At 37.0% G+C, this 24,402-nt stretch overlaps 1 long non-coding RNA gene across 1 annotated transcript; it reads left to right on the top strand.

The window, feature by feature from the left end:
- Nucleotides 1-6,576: 6,576 nt before the first annotated feature.
- LOC104875760 lies at nucleotides 6,577-24,046 on the top strand. Its single transcript, XR_784168.2, has 3 exons — nucleotides 6,577-7,508; nucleotides 11,664-11,761; nucleotides 23,977-24,046. It is a non-coding gene; the product is annotated as an uncharacterized LOC104875760 (long non-coding RNA).
- The last annotated feature ends 356 nt before the right edge of the window (nucleotides 24,047-24,402 follow it).

Below are 24,402 nucleotides of genomic sequence, written 5' to 3'. Positions count from 1 at the left end.
CTGGTAGTCTGAATAAGATTTAAAAAAGAAAAAAAGCAGAAAGACACTGTTAAGGCTTTTTGTTGCTTTTGCTACCTTCTGGCTGCCATCCACTGTTTCTCCTCTGTGAGGCCTATGTGCCACCTCACTCCATCTTGGATGGGTGGAAACCTCTATGAACTGTGAGCTAAATATACCTGTTCCCCTTCTACCTTTAATTTTGTGTATTTTATCTCAGCAATGACAGACAAGTAACTAAAACACTTGCACAGGGGGTGTGACAGGTAGTCAGGCTTAGGAAATCAGATAGGACTCACACTGAGGGGTTCTGAGTAGCCAGACTCAGAGGGAGTTGGGAACATGTAAGTGATCTCTGCCGAGAGAGGCTCTCAAACTCAGCACAGCAAGAGCATCTTGTAGAGGGAACTGGGAAGGTGCAAGTGGCCCACAGTGGACGAGGCTAACAAACTGGGCACCTGAGTCAAACAGTTGGGTGGGGGAAGTGTATAAGTGCATGAATCCACGGTCACCTGAGCTCAGCTGGCATTGCGGGAGTGAGGCAATATAATTGGTCTAAAAACAAAAGTAATTGAGAGGGTGATTTAGTCTATAAAGGGCAAAGCCATATAGAAATCTGCTTAGCTTTAGTATGCTGGGGAATATAGGGAGAGGGCTGCAGACAAAGTGATTAAAAAAAAAAATCCTGTGGAACAGAGTGATGATGGCAACCACCACAGGTGGAGAGCAAAACGGAAAGGATGCCTCAGCATCCAGCTAGTCCGGTGGCTGGATTGAGCGAGGGCACAAGGTGGAAAGATTTAGACCCAGCTGTGCACGCCAAGGTTAAAAGCAAGAATCATCCTTGCATTTCAAAGCACCAGAAAGTGCAGAGTGAAATAATTCCAGGAATGCTCTTGGCTTCAGGATCTTCAAGGACATTGCCTACTCAGTGTCACCAGCCTGCCACAGCCTGCAGGTGTGTAAAAGCCAGAGCAGTTCCAGCCTTGGACTGAATAATAAAAGTTAAAAAGCTGTGACTTCATCCTGCCGGACATAAAGAGATTTAATAGGAGGAATCAAATTACATAGTTTAGCTAATTGATAAATATACTTTTGGTTTCCAATTTGGATATTTTTCCTTATTTGGTGTGCTTAACTCGTTTCTTAAACATTGAAAAATTTTGAATTGTAATTATACAGTTAACTTGCTCTCCTTTCTGTAATCTATAGATAAGAACATTAATTTATAGTTACTCTGAGGTCTGTTGGCAGCTAGTCAAATTTAAAATGTAACAATTTGAAAACAAAATTTTTTAAAGTAAAAAAGGAACACTTTAACATCTAAGCAGCTGCAGTCAAGTTTGTTATAGAAGTTTTATGGTGAATGAGATGGAAAAAGAAATTAAAAGGTTGTAAATACAAAAAATATCCCTTTTTTTTAAATATCAGGGATTGAACTCAGGTCTTTGTGCTTACGAGGCAGGTGGCAGAACCACTAAGCTAAATCCCTGGCCCAAAAATATACTTTTGATATGAGAAGATTTTATATGACAAAAGTTCTGGCCTGTTAGAAAGATAATGACAAAACTGGAAAACTTATGAATGTTAAAGAAAACCCTATGGAAGTAATTTATCAAAGAAAATATGTGTATTTGCTTGTTGGTTTGGGGAAAGCCAAAGCTATTCCATCCAAAAGTTTCTTGTTGCTCAAAAAACTCAAAAATAGGTATGAGTGCTTATTAATTTGATAGTGCTTAAGTTATTTCTAAAACAAAGTTCTTGAAAACATAATTTTTGTCACAATAGAGTAGCTGTGAGGAAAAAAAAAAAAAACATCAAAACCCAACCCATGGAGCGAGGGATTTAGCTTAGCGGTTCGGTGGCCTGCCTCACAAGCGCAAGGACCCAAGTTTGATCCCCAGAACAAAAAAAAAACAAAACAAAACAAAAACAACCCAACAAACAAACAAACAAACAAAAAAAACCCAACCCATGGGGATATGTATTAAAGAAATTTTTAAAAAAGTATACAAGAGGCTATGGAGTAAAGCTAACCTCCCTGCAGAGGTTTTAAAAATATAAAATAAATTGGCCCGTCTTTGATCTAGGATGTCCAGCCAGGGGAAAAATTAGATATATACATAGGGTGATAACCCTAGGGTGATAACTGGGGGTGGAGAACAATAAGGGAACCCACTGCCTTCAACTTGGAGACAACTGAAAATTAGTGCAAAGTAAATGTGGCTTTTGTGGGACAGGTACAAGGTGATATCATGCAGAGATTATAAAAGCTAGAGGGTTTCACTGGCATAAATGCTAATCAGCTAGTAGAAGTGGCCACTAGCATGTATGTTAATCATGATCAAGAGACAAAACAGGAGGGTGACCGGAAGCTTAAGGAAACCACAAAACTCCTGGCAACAACTCTCTCAGGGGCAAGGACAGAAGATGTAAAGGGATAAGGGCATTGAAAAAAAAAAGAGGCAAAGATCAAGCTGGACAAAAAAATTCTTGGCAACTGCCAAAAATTAGCTTAAAATCAATGGGTGTGATGTAAAAAGTTTGGGCTTTAGAAGGGTAAATATCCAGAAAGAAAAGATGAAGGAGAATATAAGACAGTGGACCCCTCCACAATAGGCCATTATCATGGGAAGCGAGGGGCTGATCTCTTTGGGTTTACAAGAGCTGAAAGTTAAGAGGACTTGGCCAGACTGGGCTCCATCTCTGAGCTCCCAGGAGCCCATGGTCATGATGACCAATGGGGGCCAAGTGATGGACTTTACTGTAGATAGTGGAGCTGAACATTCTGTGGTGAAAAGGACCATTGGACCACTGTATAAAATCCATGTGACATTTTGGGGGGCCCCTGGAGTTCCAGAGAAGAGGCCATTTTTCTGTCCCAAGAGCTGTGTTGTAGAGAGAAGAGAGATCCTACATAAATTCCAATAGCTTCCAAATTTCTCAGTTCCCTTGATGGGAAGTTATTTGCTTCATAAGTTGCAAGCCCAAATTGTCTTTAGAACACAAGGAAAAATGACTTTAAATTTGACCCACACAGAGACTGTAATGTTAACCTTCACTGTTCCACAGTCTGAGAAATGGAGACTGTACTTGGATAAGCCACCCTGTCCAGCATAGAATGAACTATATAATTGATACAGACAGTTCCTAAGCAACTTAACTGGACTAGCTGTAAATCAAGCTGTGGTGATAATGGAACTAGGACTGGGGGCCACTCCTATATGAGTTCGCCAATACTTCCTCCCCTAGGAAGCTATACAAGGCATGCAGGAATACTTAAAGAGGTTTACAGAAAGTAAAATCCAGGTCAAATGCCAATATTCTTAGAATGACTTGGGGTGGTATGTAGACCACTGACTAATAAATATAGGATAATGCAAGTCTTGTATGCTATAAATCAGGCTTCTAAAACCATACACCAAACAATGCCAAACCCATATACACTAATTAGACTCATCCCAGCAAGTACTGCCTGGTTCACTTGCCTGGACTTGAAAGGAATCTTTCTCTGTCTCCACTTGGCACCAAGAATAAATTAGTGCAAAGTAAATGTGGCTTTTGTGGGACAGGTACAAGGTGATATCATGCAGAGATTATAAAAGCTAGAGGGTTTCACTGGCATAAATGCTAATCAGCTAGTAGAAGTGGCCACTAGCATGTATGTTAATCATGATCAAGAGACAAAACAGGAGGGTGACCGGAAGCTTAAGGAAACCACAAAACTCCTGGCAACAACTCTCTCAGGGGCAAGGACAGAAGATGTAAAGGGATAAGGGCATTGAAAAAAAAAAGAGGCAAAGATCAAGCTGGACAAAAAAATTCTTGGCAACTGCCAAAAATTAGCTTAAAATCAATGGGTGTGATGTAAAAAGTTTGGGCTTTAGAAGGGTAAATATCCAGAAAGAAAAGATGAAGGAGAATATAAGACAGTGGACCCCTCCACAATAGGCCATTATCATGGGAAGCGAGGGGCTGATCTCTTTGGGTTTACAAGAGCTGAAAGTTAAGAGGACTTGGCCAGACTGGGCTCCATCTCTGAGCTCCCAGGAGCCCATGGTCATGATGACCAATGGGGGCCAAGTGATGGACTTTACTGTAGATAGTGGAGCTGAACATTCTGTGGTGAAAAGGACCATTGGACCACTGTATAAAATCCATGTGACATTTTGGGGGGCCCCTGGAGTTCCAGAGAAGAGGCCATTTTTCTGTCCCAAGAGCTGTGTTGTAGAGAGAAGAGAGATCCTACATAAATTCCAATAGCTTCCAAATTTCTCAGTTCCCTTGATGGGAAGTTATTTGCTTCATAAGTTGCAAGCCCAAATTGTCTTTAGAACACAAGGAAAAATGACTTTAAATTTGACCCACACAGAGACTGTAATGTTAACCTTCACTGTTCCACAGTCTGAGAAATGGAGACTGTACTTGGATAAGCCACCCTGTCCAGCATAGAATGAACTATATAATTGATACAGACAGTTCCTAAGCAACTTAACTGGACTAGCTGTAAATCAAGCTGTGGTGATAATGGAACTAGGACTGGGGGCCACTCCTATATGAGTTCGCCAATACTTCCTCCCCTAGGAAGCTATACAAGGCATGCAGGAATACTTAAAGAGGTTTACAGAAAGTAAAATCCAGGTCAAATGCCAATATTCTTAGAATGACTTGGGGTGGTATGTAGACCACTGACTAATAAATATAGGATAATGCAAGTCTTGTATGCTATAAATCAGGCTTCTAAAACCATACACCAAACAATGCCAAACCCATATACACTAATTAGACTCATCCCAGCAAGTACTGCCTGGTTCACTTGCCTGGACTTGAAAGGAATCTTTCTCTGTCTCCACTTGGCACCAAGAAGTCAACCCACTTTTACATTTCAATGGCAGGATTTAGTTACAAATAAAACAAAACCAAACAAAAACAGCTCACTTACACTAGGCTCCCTCGGGAGTTTAACACGCGCCCCCCCCATTTTTCAAGAAAACACTGGCCACTGATCTAAAATCCTTTCTCATGCCAGAAAGTGGCTGTGTTTCATTACAATAGATGGATGATCTCCTTTTTTGCAGCTGTCTCTCTTGAGGACTGTCTCCAAGGGACCAGAGATCTTCCTCACCTGCTGTAAAAAGCAAAACATAGGATATCTCAAAAGAAAGCTCAAATCTTCCAACAAATAAAGTATATTGGTTTTATAGTAACGAAAGAGAAACATCAACCTGGCATTCAACAAAACCAAGCTGTCTATGACCTATCTTCAACCCTAACTACCAGACACCAGGTAAAAAATGTACTTGGTGTGACAACTGGATCCCTAACTTCTTGCTCATGGCTGAATAATTTTAGCAGAGCAGGGGAAAGGAGCCCCTCCTTTGGGAAGCTACACAGGACAGGCTATTCAAATAAATCGAAGAAGTTTTAACCTAATCTCCAGCCCTGGGACTCCGAGGTTTAACCAAGCCTTTCTTCCTATACATCCAAGGATGGCAGGGAATGGCCAGGGAGATCCTGATGAGGTCAGAGGATCCTGGCACCACCTAATGGCTTGCTTGTCAAAACAAGTACACTCTGTGGCCCTGGAGTGGCCTCTATGCTTTAAATCCCTGGTTGTCACTGCCCTGCTGATGCAGGAAGCTGACAAGCTGACTCTGGGAGAGCAACTAACTATCCAAGTGCCACACTCAGTCACAACCTTGATAAACCAGAAAAGACTCCCTTGGCTATAAAACCAAAGAATGACTTGATATTAAGGGCTTCTGTATAAAAATTCCTACATAATTTAAGAGACTATAAACACCCTTAATCCTGATTCTTTGCTCCCAGTTGAGCTGGGAACTACCTTTAAAATGATGTAAAAACATAGATGTAGTATTATTGTGCCGGGGAGATCTCACAGATTGCCCCTTCAGAGACCCACATGCTGCTAGAAGGAGCCCAATGGACAAGATATGTCTTTTCAATATTACATGTCCATGGAGGCTAAAAGCCAACTGCTCGAGACAAGTAGACCAATCAACAAGATCCAGAACAACAAAACCAGCTGATCTTGCAAGAAGATTAGTCCTAGCCTTGCCCTGTTCACTCTAGAAGCTGACCAGTCCAAGCACTATGAAGCTTAAAGATCAACACAGAGTCACAAAGACAATATGAGTCTCTTATCCTCTTTGTTGTAATTCTCCCTTGCCTCTCACTCCTACTCGTCAAAAGCATTCAGTCAGCCATAGAGATTCTGATAAACAGGCCCACCACCACCAGCTTCTGATTAGGAGGTTGTACTGAACACCGCCTTCTGACAAAAACTGAAAAGGATGATGAAGATGATGACGATGATGATGATGATGGTGTGCTCTGTAGTAAAACTTGCTATAAAGAGCATCAATGGGGGTGATGAAACAGGACTTCAATAAACTAGTCCTTCCTAGCTTTCGGCGTCACACCACCCCCATTTTTACCTTTACCTTCTTCTTTGTATCTATAATTTCTTGTACTAATTATGTCCTGTAACAAAGTTTATGATGCTCTGTTCTCATGTGATTCATGAGTTATTGTTTTCTTTCAGGGCCAAGTTATAAAACGTTCTTCCCTTGTCCTGTTTTGGTAAAGTCACTTGCTACATTGCTAGAAAAACCACCTCTTTCAACAAAATGTATAAAAGCTGAAACTTTTTGCTCAACACTCAGCCATTTTCGACTGAGAGTCTCCTGGGCTGGTGTATACACTTAAGAAAAAAATCTTCTTGATTCCTGTTTAGTCTCTCCTGTTTCTTGGAGTTCTGCAACAAGTCAAACAGCTCATGTCTCCCTTCTCTCTCACTGAATCACCACCATGATTTCTGTGACTACCCTACATGCACTGCCCGCCAACTTGGACCAATCACCAGCCTTCTCTTGAGTCAGTCAGTAGGCCTGAATTTGAACAATTATAGACTTTTAATTGGATCAACCCAAGGCCTGCAGCCACTTTGTAAGGAGCACTCTTTCACATCTCTGGTGTTAGCCTAGGAGGGAGCCCTCTGGTATGCTGATACCCTGTGTTTCCACACAAGCAACATTAAAATAAACAGTAAACTAATAACATTTAAATAAAATAAGGACAAAGACTTCCCCTGCTGGTTCTGCAAATCCGCTCATCATTCATTTCTTAGAAGAGCCTGTAAAACTACTTGAGAGTTTTATCCTGAGTAGTATGGACAGAGGCATCCTCTCAAAGAAAAAGCAGTAGATACTAGAGGTTGTTATCCCTGAAGAGCTCCAGAGACCAGCAGCCAACAATGGTCAGTGTCAGAAAGAAGCAGCTGGAAGAGTAGATGGACCTCCAGCATCTCACACAAGCTGTGATGACACAAGGCAGCATCCCTTACTACTAGCTGATGGCAGCAGTGATCAGCAACAGACTGTGCCCCCTGTTGGCATCCTGCATTATCCAGTGGCACCAGGACAGCTGACAGAGCTGCATTTTTGCAGATTGATAATGTCCACCTGATTCAAGAACACCACAATTGACTGGTAATGTATTGAGCAAAGTGTATAGACTAGTTTTATTCGGCTTTTAATGTTTACTAATTCCTATATAAATATCCAAAGTTTAAACTGTCAGCCAAAATGCTGCAAAAATGAATTTTATTTTTCTCCATAAGATATGACAACAAATTTTATCATGAGAGAGTTTTAAGTCAGACTTAAAGTACATTTCCAATGTCTTTTAAAAAATGAAATTAAACAACTGTCAGATGACACACACACTCAGTTCCACTCTCTACTGAAACGTTTCAGCCTTTTGCTTTATGACGGGTTTTATTTTGTTTTGAAAAGGTCTGAGAAGTTATTGACTTCCGGTTTTAGAGTGAAGCAAATACACACTTTCACAGTAAAGCTTCTTAGATTATTATTTTTAAACACAAAGAGGGATGCATATTAATTTGTGCAAGACAACAATAAGTAACAAATGTCAAAGAGCAAGCCAATATGTTAGCTAGGACCAGAGAAAAAAATATTAAATATAATAAAATAATATATAATTATACAGAAAAATTGTGTTCATTAGGATTGGTCTCAGGTGGTTTGTTCAAACTCATCATTTTCTTCTCTTGACTCCTTTTTCCCTGAGATTTTGAAATATTAGCCGGCTCTTCTGATGGGCACCGGCATTACCAGCTTTATCAAGCATGGCATCCCCTCATCATCTCTAATATTCTTCACAGATGGTGTTTCTCAACGTGAACTACTTTGTCAAACATGACATTTACTTAGAAGGTTGCTGAAGGTGGGATTAGAGGCTTCCTTATAATTTTTATTGCTACAGGTCATTTTTTCATGGCTCCCACTGATAACTTATTAGTCACACTACTTTGATTCTATGGAAGTCTGATTCCATGGTGTAAAACAGCTTTAAATGTGTGCTTCATAACTGAGCTGAAATAATCAACATCTACTTTTATTTCATTTTTCATTTTCTTTACAAATGGGTGTGTCTCTGAGAGTTTCTATAAATCAAGCAAATGATCTAATATTTTCCAGTGTGTTTGTGTTTTTACACATGTGTGTGTTCCAAGATCTGCCCAATCATATGCTTTATGTATTTAGCTATTAACATGTGTGATTTTTATAATGAATATAGGAGAATTTAGGATTAATATTTAAATAGAAAAATAGAGAGCATATAATTCCATGTTTGTGCATGTATAAATGTGTTCAACTTAGCTAAACTTAGAATGACAAAGAATCTAAAAAGTAATTTTGTCACATTTCTCAGCAATATGTTCTTCTGAAATATCCAGTTAAAATTAATTTTCAACAGATGCTAAATGTCATGTGGTGGGAGCTCCTGGAAATGGTGAAGATTTTCAGTTGAGTGCAGAGTGTAGCTCTATTGACTGAACTTCTTGTGCTTGACATCAGTACTGTATGGAGGACATTTTTCTGTCTTCTGATCTTAGGGTTGTTTCTCCTCTTTTTACTTACCACTGGGAAGCAACAGATTGCAGCCTTTGGCCTGCTAATCCTCCTCTTCCCAAATTTCTCCTTGCTGTCATTCAAGTGGGCAATGGACACTGCCTTCAATGCTCTCCTAGAGTCAAAGACATATAAACCAAGCCAGTATTTTTTTCTTGAGGCATCAAGTCTCATGGAATCACATATGATTAAGTTATCAGTATAGGAAATATTACCCAAGAAGGCAACACAATTGTAAAGATAGAGAGAAAGTAAAGTCTTCCTGGACATTAACGACTCTTCATGCACTGGATGATGATGAGATTCAACATATCCTTTGACTGAATTTGCTAGCCCACTTGGGAAAGAGAAAACACCTAGTAAAATGGAATATAGAATCACCAGTGTTCAAAATATTATGAAATAAACTCAAAAACAATGAAAATACTGATTTCATTATGAAAATGAGAGCACATTTGTCTCTAAAAATGTGAAAATCAGTCCTGTTATTAATAATTTAAACTCAATCTACACAAAAAGAGAATGTAATAACAATTTTAGAAGTTAAAATAGTCAATTGCATTTTTAGCACTCACACTATGGTGTGAAAAGTTAAGCATTAATTAGAATTCACTGCAAATGGATTTTACATGATAAGTTAAAGTAGGACAATTTCTGGGCTACATGTTGACTGCTTTAATATTCAATTTAGAAGAATTTCACATAACCTAAATCTTCCTTTTTTCCTCCTCATTACCAAAGACCTAATATACATATATGTCTATCAAAAATATCTACAAGATTATTTTCTTATTGTCTGGTTCTTATATATCTGTTTTGGCAGCATATTGAAGCAAGAAGAGCTGTGTTTTTGAGGTTAAATTTGATGTGTGAATTCTATGTTGTTAAATTATATATTATAAAAGCTATTAGCTGTATTCTTCTTTATATGTTTTTAAATACCTTGTAATTATTCTCTACCATTGAATACATTTGGGGATATTCTTCCAAATGTTAGTAGACTTCTTAGTTGCAGAATGGTCTTTGATGTTTAGATGACCAAACAGAAGTAAATGTAACAACTACAATCCTTAAAGGGAGAATCCAACACCTAAAAAATCAAATTTTCATAACAGATTTGGTTAATGTATATGCTGAATAGCAAATATGTAAACATAATAAAAATAAGCAAAAAATAAGAATTAGACCACATCAAAATTTAGAACTTGCTATGTAAACAACACTTATAGAAGATATGGTACAGACTGGGAAAAATATCTACAAATAATAGTTTACAAAGGACTTACATCCAGAATGTACAGAGAACTGAATAACAGCAACAAAATATCTAACTAGAAAATGAGCAAAACCCTAGAGATGGAGTAGAACAAAAAACCTTCAATAGACACTTTCCTAGAGCAATATATGTATGGGATGTGAGCAAGTGAAAAGTTGCTCAACATTATGAGTCAAGAGCGAGTTGAAACCAGAAGACATTCGACCAGACACCTCATGGAATTCTAACACGCTCCTCACACATACGTGCATCTATTTGACTCACCTAGCACTGCAAAGAGAGAATGTGGAAGACTCTTGCTAAAACTGCAAATGGTACAACCACATTGGCATAGCATGTGTCCATTTTGCATAAAGTTCAATGAATGTTAATCATATGACCTAGTGGCTCTCCTCTAAGTATTCATCTAAAGCAAATGAAGATTTGTTTTAAACAATATTTATATAATATTCTTCAAAAGGCAAAATTCTATGGACAGAGAACATACCTGTAGTTGCTAGGATTTGAGTTTGGGAAACCAGACCACAAAGAACATGAGGAGATAAGGCATAATGGATCAAACTGCTCTTGTATTGATTATAGTTGTGGATAGATGACTATACCTCAAATCCCGCATAGGTTTCCATTTCAAATAGTTGATTTTATTGAGAACAAAACAAAAAATAATATTAGTTGCAAAATATACAATGCATTTTTTTAGGAAAAGGCAATGTATTTGCTTTAGCTTGGCTTAATTATGAATATTTATCATTATGATTCTTGGAATGGATGAAAGCTTCAGTCAAAATCATTTCTGAGTGTTTGGAAGATCTATGAAATCGACAGGAACAAAGAAATGGGAAATAGAATCACAGCTCAATCTTTGTAACAGCCCAAATGCCCATCACCTGATGAATTGATAAAAATTATGTGGAGTTTTTATAAAATGGAGTACTATTCTCTATAATGAAAGATAAAATTGAGACATTTCTAGTAACTAGATGCACCTTGAGATCATACTTTTAAGTGAAATAAGTTAAAGACATATATTTAGATATTACATGGTTTCTTTGATGTGAGAAACCAAAAGAGTAAATAAGGACCAAAGTGTGTAATAGATACTGTGAAATAGGAAGAAAATATTCAATAAAAAGGGAACTGGGGCGGGAAAGGGGATGGGGAAAGGAAGGAGGGAAAAGTAAAAGAAATAAAAGAATAAAAAATGGAAACAAAGCTTCAGTACATAAGGAGGAGAAAAAAGTTTAAGGGGGGGTGAGGAAATAAAAAAAAAAGAATCAAGATATAACACATACAGGTACAAATTCCTTAGATGAATGTGATCATCATGAATATCTAAATTATATCAATAATAATAATTAATTTAAAAAGGAAAAGAAGAACACGAGCAATGACACAGAGATAAATTGATCATTATTAACACGGCTCTTTTCTAGGCTCTTTTGTGACTGATCCATCTTCACCTTGCTTTCATTTGATGGATAACAAAATCTAAGCAGCAGTCTCGAAGGAAATGAGAAATTATCAATGAGAGGTGAGCTTTTGCTTTTCTTCATCTGCTAAATATAATTATCAAAGCAAGTAATATTTATTAATTATAAACTGTATAGTATGCATGCCAGGCATGATTCCAAGAGGTAGGATTAAGCAGCAAAGTTAAAAAAAAAGTGAAGATAAGAAGAACTGCCATTTTGCTCTATTGTGAGATTATAAGTGTTCATTCATTGCTAGCTGTGATAGATACTGACAGAGTGAACAAGTTAAGACAAATGCACAAGCAATATCCTGAAAATTTGAAAAGAGAATTTGGTTGGTCTAACATATTGCTTAAAGATCACTTTGGTTTAGTGACAACCTCATTAAAATATCGCCAGATATAGAAAGACAGTAACTGAATTTGACAAAAGCTATTTATGACAAACCAGTAGCCAACATAACATTAAATAAGAAAAAGAAGAAAAAAAAAGCATTCTCCCAAAAATCAGGAACAATACAAGGATGCTGATTCTCACTGCTTTTATTTTATACAGTATTTGAAACATTAGCCAGAATGTAAAACAACACCAAAGAGAAAGCATAAAAGGGATACATATAAGAAAGGAAGAACTCAAATTACCATTATTTGCAGATTACATAATATACTATGTAAAAATCTAAGGAAATTCACAAAATCTCAGAATTAATAACAAATTTCAGCAACATAGCAGGATATAAGATCAGTATTCAAAAATCATTATCATTTGTATACCAATAATGAACTCAAGCAGAAGGAAATTATGAAGACAATATTTTCACAGTAGCTTCAAGAAAAATGAAATACCCAGGAATTCACCTCACCAAGGAAGTGAAGGATCTCTACAAAGAAAAGTGCAGTTCTCTGAGAAGGGAGGTTGAAGAGGAGGTCAGAAAACAGAAATTTTTCTTCTGTTCTTGAATAAGCCAAAAAAAATATTGTTAAAATGTTCATACTCCCAACATTGTTATGAAGATTCAGTGCAGTCCAAATAAAAATATCAGCAGCATATATTACAGAACTAGAGAAAACATTGCTAAAATCCATATGGAACTAGAAGAGATCCAGAAGAAAAAAAGCAAAGCAGGAGGCTTCACAATACTAAATGCTAAATAATAAAGCAATAATGGGCCAGGAATTTAGCTCAGTAGCAGCACACCTTCCTGGCAAATGCAAGGTCTGAAATTGGATCCCCATACCAGAAACAAAAGCTGTATGATAAAACACATTTACGTCAACAAAAATAGATACACAGATCAATGGAACAGAATAAAGTTTGCACAAACGTCCTCAGACACATTCAGCTATTTGAACTTTGATAAAGGTGTCAAAGTCATATTAGAGGAAGAGGTGCTGGGAAAATTCAGTAGTTTTTGGAAATGATTCAAACTGGACACATTTCTCTCATCATGTACGAAATCAAAACCAAAATGGAACAAAGATCTAAGCACTAAAACAGAAACATGAAACTGATAGATAAATAAGACAAAACAGTTGAAGACCGCTGTAGGAAAGGATTTTCTGAAAAGAAACTCAAATGCACAAGAAGCAATAGCAAAAATCAATAAATGGGATTATATCAGATTAAAAAGCTTTTGGGGCCTGCATCCAGTGGAAGGTGGAAGGCGGAAGGTGGAGGTCTGGTGTAGCCATACAGAGATCCTGTTCTCACTCTGGCCTGCCTTAAGCTGGACTGGTTTGCCTTGTGGGTGCCTCTGTAATATCCCTCCTGCCATACTCTCAGGTCTCCTGATTATGCCAGTTCTCGGGTCCACTCTGCAGATGCACAGGTGGTCATAAAGGTCATTTTTATGAACTGCAGAAGATAGAACAGAAGTGAACAACTGCCATAAAGGCACATCAGATCTCCATAGTTGGTAAGTTGGAGAGAGTACAATCTTCCATCAGAACTTTGAATTTCTTCAGAGAAAGGGCAGAGGGAGCCTGTAGTAGAACCTTGGAGAGTTCAACCCTGCATTAGGTCAGGGAGCTCAATTTGAGCCTTGCAGCCCAAATTCAGCCTGAATCTCAGGGATCAGCCATCAGCTAGCTGAGACTAAAGGACTTAGTTCTGCACATGGCTGCACACATTACCTATTATGACAGTAGAGATTTACTGTGAAAGAGGCCCTCCAAATTCTTTTTTCTTTCTTTCTTTTCCTCATTCCACTCTGAAAATTCTTTATTTTTTCTGTCTTCTTTTTCCAACTCAGTCTCTTACTCCACTGTATTATTCTTCATTTCCCTTTCTCTTCCTGTTCCTGCCCTAACTCTGATTTCTTCTTTTATCATTTTTCTTCTTTATTTTCTATTCATCTCTCATTTTCCTTCACTCAAGAGTTAATAGTTTCAAAGGAAAGTGAGCCCCTATTGCTGTTAAGTTGTTATATTCTTGTCCTTATTCTTCTTCTACTCTGTCTTTCCCTCTAGTCTTCAACAGTTTCCTAAAGTTTGTGTGGCCATCCTTTGTCCCCTGGTTTTACTGGAAACTTTCTCCAATTCTTTTAACTATTTACTCCTTTCATCCTAAGTCTGTCTAAGCCCCCATCCTAAAGGGTAAAGATGCTATATAGAAGAGTTTATTCACTGTAAAAATATTTTGGGCTGCTCCTTGATTTTGATTTAATTCACATGGTTTAAAGCTGATAGATTAATGACTACCACAAATGGTTAATTTGTAAGTTGAGCTTGATCCTATTGTGTTACTGATTGTGTCAATTGTGCTAAAGGGTTTTGGTTGATTACATGAGTTGTCTTTTTTGATATTATGAAAATGAGAATGTCTATGAGTCATTAGAGATTCAAAAGCTAAAGCATAACTATATCAGGAAGATTTAAGTAATAACCCAGGAATTAAACCAAGGATAACCCAACAACAAAAATAAAAATGAGAAAACAAGCAAGGCACAAAGGCAGACTTCCAGTTAACCAATGACAAACTCTAGGGCAAATGAGGCTGAAAAGTCTGACAATGAATCACCAGGACACTCTGAACTCATAGCATGGGAAGTAACAAAACAGATCAATCAGGCTCTAGAAAATTTAAAACAGAAATAATTTCCCAGATAACTACAGAGATGATGAGCACAATGAAAGACATGGTTAGAGAGACTCTAGAACAGAAATTGACAAAAAAAAAAAGTAGATGAGCTCAGGATCATGATAGAAGCCATGAAGGCCCAGCATAAGAAAGAAATGGAAACCATGAATACCTAACATAGGAAAGAAATGGAAACCATGAAACAGATTAAACAGATATCCAGACTCAAAACTCTTTTGAAAGTTTTTGCAGCAGGCTAAATGAATGTGAAGATAGAATTTCAGATATAGAAGATATGATTGTAGTCAGTGACCATGAAAAGAGAGGTCTCTTAAAATCAGTAAAAGATCATGAGAAATCGATCCAACAACTCCTGATGATGCAAAGAAGAGAAACATAAGACTGATAGGAATCCATGAAGTAGCAGGAGAAAATACAAATGACTTAAAAAAGATGATCACAGAATTAATGACAGAAAACTTCCCAAACAGAGGGGAAGAATTTGATATACAGATGAGTGAGGCATATAGGACTCCAACTAGCCATGATCAAAAAAATCTATAACTAGACATATAATAATCAAGATCCCAGAAATCCAACAGAAGAACAAAATACTTCAAGTGGTAAAAGAAAAGTAACAAATCACATGCAAAGGAAAGCCCATCAGAATCAGAGCAGACATTTCAACATAAACCCACAGGTCAAGGCGAGTCTCGAGTAAGGTGTTTTAAGTCCTAAAAGAAAATAACCTCCAAACTAGACTGATGTATCCTGCAACACTTCCTTTAAAAAATGGATTGGGTGGGCTGGGGATTTAGCTCAGCAGTTCGGTGGCCTGCCTTGCAAGCACAAGGACCCGAGTTCAATCCCTGGTACCAAAAAAAAAAAAAAAAAAAAAAAAAAAAAAAAAAATGGGAAATAAGATACTCCATGACAAAGAACACCTAAGAAACTTCCAGGAATACTAAACCTACAAGGAAATTCTGAAAATACTACAGGGAATTCTGAACAATATCCTAGAAAAAGACAATGAAGTTCCCCAAAATTCATGAGGCCCAATAGACCAAATCAAATAGGCAAGGCAAGAAACTAAAAGGAGAGGGGAAAAAATTAAATAGAGTCAACAAAAGTACCATAATAAATCAGTACATATCAGTTATACAATGTCAATGGCCTCAATTTACCAATCAGGACAAACAGACTGGCAGAATGGATTAAGAAGCAAAATCCAATGATATACTGTATAAATGAAACACACCTAGTGCAAAAAGAAGCCCATAGACTGAAAGTGAAAGGACAGGAGCCCAGAAAGAAGCAGGGGTAGTTATTTTATTTGCAGACAAACTAAATTTCAAATCAAAACTGATTAAGAGAGGCAAAGAAGGCCACTACATCCTTGTAAAAGGAACAATTCAAGAGGAAGAGATGACAATCATAAATATGTATGCACCAAATATTAATGCCCCCAACTATATAAAACAAATATTAAGTAGCATGAAAAACCAAATAGCACTAATACAATTGTAGTGGGGGACCTAAATACCCCACCATCATAAATATACAGAGATTATCTAGACAAAAATCAATGATGCAATACAAGAACTGAACCAAGCTTAAGAACATATGGACTTAATAGATGTCTATAGAGTGTTCCTCCCCACAAAATCAGAATATACATTCTTTTCAGCTGCACATGGGTCATTATCGAAGGTAGACCACATACTAGCTCACAGAATAGGTTTGATTAAATGCAAAGGAATCAAAATTATCCCCTGTATATTATCAGATCATGGTGCAATCAAGCTGGAGATCAATATCATAAGAAACTGTAGGAAATTCACAAACACATGGAATTTGAACAACATTCTCCTGAACAAACAATGGGTCACAGAAGAAATTAAAGAAGAAATGAGACAGTTTTTACAAATAAATGATTATGCTAATACAACATACAGGAATCTATGGGACACAATGAAAGCAGTTCTATATGGAAAATTCATAGCAGTGAATGCCGACACTAGGAAAATAGAGCAAGCTCAAAGAAAAAATCTAATGATGAATCTTTGACTCCTAGAAAATGAAGAGCAAGAAAAACCCAAAGCTTGTACAAGAGATGAAATAATAAAGATTAGAGTAGAAATCAATGCAATAGAAACTAAGAAAATGGTACAAAAATTAATGAAAGAGTTGGTTTTTTGAAAGAATAAATAAAATTAATAAACCCTTAGCCAACCTTGTCAAAAAAGGGACAGAAAAGGCTCAGATCCATGCAATTAGGAATGAAAAAGGTGAAGTCACAACAGATCCTGCAGAAATCCAGAGGATCATTAATACCTACTTTGAGAACCTGTACTCTAATAAAATGGAAAACCACAGCAGGGAGAGATTTATAGATACTTCTGAATTACCAAAGTTGAACTAAGAAGATACAAAATTCTAAACACCCCAATTACAATCAGTGAAATTGAAAATGTAATTAAAAGTTTACCAATAAAGAAAAGCCCAGGTCCTGATGGATTAACTGTTGGATTTTACAAGACATTTAAAGAAGAACTACTGCCACTACACTTTAAACTTTTCAATGAAGTAGAATGGGAAGCAGTATTCCAAATTCATTCCTGGAAGCAAGTGTTACTTTGATTCCTAAACAAGGGAAAGCCTCAACTAAAAAAGAGAACTACAGGCCAATCTCCTTAATGAATATAAATAGAAAAATCCTCAATAAGATACTGGCAGACAGAATACAGAGGGTCATCAAGAGTATCATACACCCTGACTAAGTTGGACTTGTTCCAGGGATGCAAGGATGGTTCAACATACATAAATCAATAAATATAATACACTATATTAACGGAGTCAAGGACAAAAATCATCTGATCCTCTCAAAAGTGTAGAAAAAGCATTGGACAAAATTCAACACCCATTCATGATAAAAAACCTCGCAAAAAATTGGACTAGATGGTCTATATCTCAACTTAATAAAGGCTATCTATGAAAAACCAACAGCCAACATAATATTAAATGTTCAAAAAATGAAAATCTTAATGTTAAAATCTGGAAGAAGACAAGGATGCCCTTGCCTATCACCACTCTTTTTTGATATAGTTCTGGAAACATTAGCCACAGCAATTAGACATGAGAAAGAAATTAAAGCAATAAAGATTGGAAAAGAAGAAGTTAAAGTGTCATTATTTGCTGACTATATGATACTCTACATTGAAGACACAAAAAATTCCACCAAAAGATTTCTAGACTTAATTGACACTTTTAGCTGAGTAGCTGGATAAAAGGTCAACACACAAAAATCAATAGCCTTCTTATACACAAATAACAGACTCACTGAGAGAGAAATAATTCCTTTCACAACAGCATCCAAAAAAATGAACTATCCAGGAATCAGTCCAGTGAGGGAAGCAAAAGACCTCTACACTGAAAACTACAGCACTCTGAAAAAAGAGATCAAGGAGGATATAAGAAAATGGAAAGAGGGCTGGTGATTTGGCTCAGCGGTTCGATGGCCTGCCTTGCAAGCACAAGGACCCAAGATCAATCCCCAGTACCAAAAAAACAAAAACAAAAACAAAAACAAAAACAAACAAACAAACAAAAAAAGGCAAGATATCCCCTGTTCCTGGGTAGGAAAAATCAACATAGTAAAAATGGCCATACTACCAAAACTGCTATACAGATCCAATGCAATGCTGATAGAAATTCCAAAAGTATATTTCACAAAGCTAGAAAAAATAATCCAAAAATTCATTTGGAATAAGAAGAGACCTAGAATAGCAAAAGCCACCCTAAGCAACAGAGACATGGCAGCATGTATAACAATTCCCAGTTTGAAACTATACTACAAAGCCACTGTGATAAAAACAGCATGGTACTGGCAAAGAAACAGACCTGAGGATCAGTGGAACAGACTGGAAGATACAGAAACAACTCCAGATGTACTTAGCTACCTCATCTTTGACGAAGAAGCCAACCATTCTCACTGAATGAAAGATAGCCTCTTTAATAAATGGAGCTGGAAAAACTGCCAAACATTAAAATTAGACCCTTATCTTTCACCAGGCACTAAACTAAAATCCAAGCAGACTAAAGATCTGAATATCAAAAAGCAGACACTAAATCTTCTGGAAGAGAAGTTAGGCAGAACTCTTGAAGACATTGGCATAGGAAAACACTTATGAACAAATCCTCAGTAGCATGGGAACTAGCGCAAAGAATCACCAACTGGTATCTCATTTCATTAAAAAGCTTCTGTACTGCAAAAGAAACCATCAACAGAACTAAGAGAACCTACAATGTGGGAAAAATTTTTATGAGCTGATCCTCTTCTCAGACAAAGGCCTGTTATCTAGAATATATAAAGAACTCAAAAAAGTCAGTCCCCCCAAAACATAAAGACCCAATTCAAAAATGGGCATCTGAAATGAACAGACATTTTTCAGAAAAAGAAGTAAAAGCATCAAGTAAATATATGAAAAAATGCTCCACATCACTGGTCATTCGAGATATGCAGATGAAAATAACACTGAGATTTCACCTCACCACACAAAGAATGGTTGCTATCAAGAAATCAACCAGTAGCAAATGTTGGTGGGGCTGTGGAGAGTAAGAAACCCTTCTCCATTGTTGGTGGGAGTGCAGACTGGTGCGACCACTGTGGGAATCAATATGGAGATACCTCAAAGAGCTCAGACTAGAGGTTCCATTTGACCCAGTCATCCCTCTGCTGAGTATCTTTCCAAAAGAATTAAAAGAATCATACCTGTTTATAGTGGCACAGTTTGTAATAGCTAAATCTCGGAAAGAACCCATTTGACCATCAGTTGGAGACTGGATAAAGAAGATGTGGTTTTTCTCTAAAATGGGATACTACTCAGCCATAAAGAATGAGAAATTAGAGTTATTCATAGGAAAATGGATGCATATTTTGGTTCTACTCTTTAGTGAAATAAATAAGTCATGCATGTGTAATTATTGAATAGTTTCTCTGGTGTGAAAAACTGTAATTGTAAATAAGATCCTAATGGTATAATTGATAATGTGTAATAGGAAGAAAAGGGCTAAAGGTGTAGGGGAAGTGAGAAGGGTAAGGGAAAGGAAATAAGGGAAAAGAAAAATGTATGAGAAAATGGAAATAAAGTGTTTGTAAATGGAGAGGGGAGGAGGGGGTGAAGGGAGGGCATGGACAAGGGGAAAAAATGAGAACCAAGACCTGTCATGTAAAGGTACAAGATTCCAGTGATGAATGAAACTGTACAGTATACCTAAAATGTACCAATAAACTCACTGAGTAATTAAAAAAAAAACTTTTGTACAGCAAAATAATAAATTAGTAGAGTGAAGAGACAAGCTGCAGATTGAGAAGAAATTTTGCCCCTCACTCCTCAGACAGAGGACTGATGTCTAAAATACATAAAGAACTCAAAAACTTCAACCATCTAAAACTAAAGACGTTGTCTTGAAAAAGCAAGTGAAGAAAAGCGCTAAAGGTGTAGGGGAAGTGGGAAGGGTGGGGGAAAGGAAATATGGGAAAAGAAAAATATGAGAAAATGAAAAAATGGAAACAAGTTTCTGTAAATAGGGAAGGGAGGAGGGGATGAAGGGAGGGAAGGGGTATGAGGAAAGAAATGAGAACCAAGACCTGTCATGTAAAGGTACAAGATCCCAATGAAGAATGTAACTGTACTGTATACCTAAAAAGTACCAATAAACTCGAGGAAAAAAAAGAAAGAGCAAGTGAAATGAACAGACATTTCACAGAGGAAGAAGTACAAATATCCAACACATATGTGAAAATATGTTCTCTATCTCTGAGAGATCCAAATTTTAAGAAATGCTATGATTCTATCTTATTCTGGAAAGAATGGCATTCATCAAGAAACCAAAATAATAGTGCTGGGGGTTCCGCTCAGTGGTGCTGCTGCCTGCTTTGCAAGTGCAAGGTTCCGAGTTCAATCTCTGGTACACACAAAAAAAAAAAAAAAAAAAAGAGAGAGAAATCATAATATAACAAAATCTGGTGAGGCTATGTTAAAAAAAAAAAGAACCTTCTTACTTTGTTGCTGGTAATGTAAAATGGTACAGTCATTATGGAAATCAGTATGGAGATTTCTTAAAAAATAAAATTAGAATTTTCATATGACCCAGCTCTTCCCCTTTAGGTATCTTTCCCAAAGAGCTTAAGACATAGTATTACAGCAAAGCATGCATACAAATGTTTAGAGCAATACAATTCATAATAGCAAAATTCTGGAAGCAACCTATGTGTCCATCAGTAAATTATTTGATAAAATGTTTTATCTAAATACAATTGAACAGTAGCTGACTGCAAAGAAGGAGAAATGTAAGTCACTTGTAGGAAAATGAATGCACCTGAAAAATATAATTTAGTGTGAAATAAATCAGACACATCGAATACCATATGGTATGTCTGATTTGAGTAAGGTGAAGCAGAAAAATAAAAGAACGGCAGAACAAGGGAAGGGCATGGACCCTGTGTACATGGCAAGGGGTCCGGCATATCAAGGGCAAGGGGTGACAGAGGCGATGAGGAAATGGGTAGAGTGAAGATATTCCATGTATGTGGACTTTGTACCCCATAAATAGGAAAGAAAATTAATAAAACTAACAAGAGTGAAAAGTTGAAAAGGAGACAGAGGAGGGAAGAGGCTGGGAGAAGGAAGGGGATTTAAAAGATGAAAAATGCTGTAATATGTACATGTATCAATCCCCCCAAATATAAAATACATTACTGAATGCAGGTACTAATAAGACAAAATTATAAAAACAAAAAAGAATTGAAGATGAACAATAAATATAAATTTCAATTAGACAAAATATCTGAGAATTGCTATAATCTGCAGTGTTGACATCTGAAAATATCAAAATCTGTGAAGTACAGAATTTAGTGTAGAAATTACAGAATATTGGAATCGGAAATATAAAATCCAAAACTGCAATTCCTATCAGAAAAAAAATGACAAAATTTTAGAGTGTGGCTTTTGGGATCATGATTAACATGATGATTTATCTGGGGAAATTTTTATTTTATACCTTTTCATAAATATAAAACCTTAGCAAGTCAGTTCAGAAATATTCTCCAACTAACATAAGACACTGATAATTATTTTTGAATTTTGTATATACAGTGATATCAATTTGTTGGAATAGAAAAGTTGGATAAAATGGTTTTGGATTAATCTCATAAAAATACTTGAACTGTGTATCATGGTATATCAAGTAACTGCAGCTATAAAGCAGGGTGCAACCCATACTGCCTCTTGTTTTCTCTAAAGTAGAGCTGTACCAAGAAATTAGGGGGCATTTTGTCAGATTGTTAGGGAGACCTCTTCACCTTGAAGCCCATGCTAACCCACTGAGTATGCCCAGGAGATTGTGTGAAGGTAAAAGATGTTATACAGAGAGCCGACTTAAGACATCAGGAAGACTCCCTTAAAATATGTATTCTGGAGACGATTTTAGGGACTAATACTAGAATTGACTAAGGAGATGGAATTTTTTTCCTTCCCTTAGGGAGTTCTTTAAAAATGAACATAAAGAAAATATAAGATACAAACACGAAACTTTCTTTTTGGTGTATGTCTTGTACCATGAATAACTACTTCAAAGATAATGACACATTTTTAACTATTGTTATTCTCTCATCTTTTGTTACAAAATTTTATTTTATTTATTTTTTCATAAAAGAATAAAGAAAACATAATTATGATGAAAGTGATTAAATTATATCAACTTCTGTGATATTAATAAGTCCACTGGGTAGATTCAGCTTTTAAAGCAAAGAACTTAAAAGCTAGCCTGTTGGCAATCTTTACAAGCAGATCTCGTTTGGATTTTGTGCACTGATGAGGGAATCTCTGGGAAATGGACTTTTGAAGGCTTCAGGGTTTACTAGGAGCCAAGGGTTTCTTGTTATGCTTTTCATACTTGTGTAAAAGTGCACAGCACCTGAAGACCCAACCACTCCCCCAGTGGGATGGTTCTGCTTACTTTGAACCAAGCTTAACCCTAGAAGAGTGACTTGTTTTATTTTCTCACTTCTGGCCCAATACACTCCATAATGACTTGCCCTGCTTTGTTTATTCTTTGGTCAGTTTTGGGGGCTCATTTGGGGTGCTCCAAGGGGAAATAACTCTTCATTATGTTCGTACCTGCTCTCCTGAAACTGCTCGAGGGAACCAGCTGATGTGTTCTGACCAGATGATTGATGCTCATCATAGTGGAGATAGAAATCAGTGAGTGTTTAAGCAAATATATGCAAATTTTAGCCTCTAATTTGACTTCACTTTTGCTTGTGAAGGTACTGTATCTTTTAGCGCCTCCCATAACTTTGCTCCCCTTGGTGAGAAACAATTATTAGTGACATTTTGTTCTAAGCTCTCCCTTTCCCTGAAATGAGTGACCATATGTGGCCTGAAAGAAGGGGAGCAGAAAAAATGTGGACCACATATCTTGTTTGAGCCCCTCTGGGCCTCTTTCCACAGATGCTCTGGAAATACATGCACATGCCAAGACATGCTAATCCTTGTAATGTCCATCAAATCAAATCTTTCTGTAAAGGTAACGGATATGTTTTTCCCCTCCTCGGTGGTAAGTGAGAAGAAAATTAGATTTAAAAGAAATTTTATTAAAGAGACTGTTTTAACAAGAACACCCCAAACTTAGGATATACAAGTATTTCAAAATCTAACACAGGAAGAATAAAATTAAATAAGTTTCCTTTTATAGAAAGGAGTAAGATGAGAAGAAAGTTTTAAGAAGAAATTGGGTTTATGTAGGTGAACAGCATAGTGGAGGTGGGCTGACAGGATATTTCTGCTCTCCCTTTGGTTCTTTGATGACCTGCGGATCCTGGTTTGTGTATGAGTTTGGGAGTGTGGGGATAGGAGAGATGCCTGACTAAAGCTTAGACCCACTACTACAGACAGTAGATTACAAGCAACAGCGAACACTTGTGTGATGATTGAGTGATTGTGTCAATTTCAGAAGTCTGGTTAAGAGAAACAGCTAAATTGCTCAGCAATTCCATGCCCTAGGGTGTGGGAGATCCACCCTAGAATGGCTTGTCCCCTGTATATTGTAAGGGGAAATGAGGAAGGACATGGCTTTTTCTGTTCCTTTGGAGGAACTTCTGCCTCTGCCATAGACGTAATCTTCTGTCTTTCAGTGGTGACTGGCTTCCAGTGAGGATTTTTCAGCTTTCTAGCATAGACTCTTCAGCCTTCCAAACAGACCCATTGGCCTCCTGATATAAACTCAAGTTGGACATTTCAGTAAACTCCAGATCTTGGACTACATCCTTTAGTCTCCAGGGTGCAGACAGACCCTCTGGACTCTTCCTCATCTGATTCCGTGGGTGGCCACTGTAAGCCAGTCTTGTAAATTCTTATATATTTATATATCTTGTGTTATATCTATTTCTCTATTAAAAACTGATAAAATTTGGTCATTGCTTAGACTGGTGAGAGGTTTATCAGCTTTATAGATCATTTCAGAGAACCAGCTTTTGGTTCATTGACTCTATCTTTTCTGTATTTTTCATGTTATTAATCTTTGCAGTATTTTTTATTATTGGCTTTATTCTATTTGCTTT

The sequence above is a fragment of the Fukomys damarensis genome, unplaced genomic scaffold (genome assembly GCF_012274545.1).
Source record: "Fukomys damarensis isolate Sample0158 unplaced genomic scaffold, DMR_v1.0_HiC HiC_scaffold_29, whole genome shotgun sequence".
In the NCBI taxonomy this organism is placed as follows: Eukaryota; Metazoa; Chordata; class Mammalia; order Rodentia; family Bathyergidae; genus Fukomys; species Fukomys damarensis.
The sequence above is the reverse complement of the archived record's forward strand: the minus strand, read 5'-3'. Positions and strand labels throughout refer to the sequence as shown.